This window comes from Myotis brandtii, unplaced genomic scaffold (assembly GCF_000412655.1).
Source record: "Myotis brandtii unplaced genomic scaffold, ASM41265v1 scaffold920, whole genome shotgun sequence".
NCBI classification, from domain to species: Eukaryota; Metazoa; Chordata; class Mammalia; order Chiroptera; family Vespertilionidae; genus Myotis; species Myotis brandtii.
In genome coordinates, this window is record NW_005371792.1 from 314,971 (window position 1) to 316,755 (window position 1,785).

General features: G+C 52.5%; 1 protein-coding gene across 1 annotated transcript in view; it reads right to left on the reverse strand.

Annotated features, from left to right (window-relative positions):
* Nucleotides 1-1,779, reverse strand: part of ATM (ATM serine/threonine kinase) — a 128,643-nt gene extending 126,864 nt beyond the window's left edge. The window contains exon 1 of the mRNA XM_014532886.1: nucleotides 1,158-1,779. The gene's annotated coding sequence lies outside the window, so the exon portion shown is untranslated. The remainder of the gene's footprint in view (nucleotides 1-1,157) is intronic.
* Nucleotides 1,780-1,785: the final 6 nt, after the last annotated feature.

A 1,785-nucleotide genomic window follows, 5' to 3' on the forward strand; every position in this document is an offset into this window, starting at 1 on the left:
GACCCCTCGGGGGATGTTGGGGAGCCAGTTTCAGCCCAATCTCCGCAGGCCAGGCTGAGGGTCCCGACTGGTGCATGAATCTGTGCACCAGGCCTCTAGTTTTTTTTCTTATAAACTATTAGGGAACACGCCTCAGAGGAGGTTACAATAAAGCCAAGATCTGAAAGAAATTGTGCTAATCACAGAAAGAGCTGGAGGACAGAGATATTAGGGGAAAAGACTAGTCTAAGGGTCCTAAGATGGAAAAAGCAACCAAAAGAACCAGAGAGTAATCAGCTACAATAAGAGTGTCATCCATTAAAGCTGAAATCAACAAAGGCATTAATTCAGAACAATCTAGCTTCCCTTCCCAACATGCAACTAAATGATCTCTATTTCCTAAGTAACAGCCTCTGGATCAGCAAACCCAGTGCTGACCCCTTTGCAGAATTTGACAATGATGACAAATCCCATCTCTTGAATGTGATCCAGCCCTTGGGATGCCATTCTCTTCTAGTGGTAAGAGCGTGGGCTCTGTACTCAGACTGTACTGGTGCTACTGTTTATAAGCGGTAGAACCTTGGGCAAGTTAGCTACTCTCTCTTCATCTCAGCTTTCTCAATGATAAAATGAAAGAAAAAAAATAATGCATACTAGAGCCTACTTCAAAGCGGTACTGTGAGGATTCATGTACCTGTCCAACAGTGCGTGGAACACAGCAAATGCTCAATAAATTACCGTTAGCAATTACCCTTTCTGTTTCGTCAGTCCATTGTGATGGTTCTTCTCCCACCCACACCCGAAAGAACATCCTTGTTTCCTGACTTCTCCCTCTGATTTTAACCCAGTGGGACCTCATCCATTCCTATGATTTCGACATGTTGGCAATGCCCACATTTAATTTCCTTTAATACCAGACCTCACTTTGGAGCTTCAGGCACCGTCTGCACTTTGCTCCTTGACACGCATGTTTGCCTTCTGTGCAGAAAGCTCCCACCACCCTCCGGGGCAATTCAACACTGGGAGGCCTCGGCCAAAACTGAATTGATCTGTTTGCAGACAAGCTCATTCACCCCTCTGCTACCACCGTGCTCTTCTGCCACATTTCCCTTCTGAGTTGTAAGTCTTTTTACTTAATCTGAACCGGGTCAAAACAGCAGCGGACGCTGAATGCTCACCACAGGAAAGGACGGTCACGAGGAAGGCAGGAGCGCGTGGTCACTTCGCTGCCGGCCAGAGGGTGAACCCGAGCGGGGTGACGAGTCCAGAGACCAGGCTCCTCGCCACGCGACTGCGGTTTACACGTCAACAGATACTCGCTGATTACAGCTAATTGCCAGAGGGGGAGAAAGTCGATCAGTCAAGTCATCTAGTTAAATCTGGACGCGGAGGAGGGTTCCTCGGGCACTGAGAGGAAGGTCTGTGGCTAAATCTGCTGCGGGAGAGAGTGGCGAGGACGGGAGCCCCGGAAAGAGGTGCAGAGAGGGAAAGGGGTGCAGAGAGGGAAAGGGGTGCAGAGAGGGCCGTCCGGGGCCCAGGGCAGGCGGCTCGGACGACCCGATTCCCCGACAGCCCGGCTCCCGCGCCACCACCGCTGGACTCCCACAGCCCAAAGGCAATCTCCTGCGGGGACGGTGGCTGCAGCCCAAATCGCCGCTTTCAAGTCGCCTCAGCCCGCGGCCGCAGATGCTGGAGTCCGCTATCTGCGCAGCATTCCCGCTTCCGGTTCAAACCTGGCGTGACAGCGCAGCCTTGGTCCCGCGAGGAAGTGAGGCTGCCCCGGCCCCGGGGCCCGGCTGCCCATGC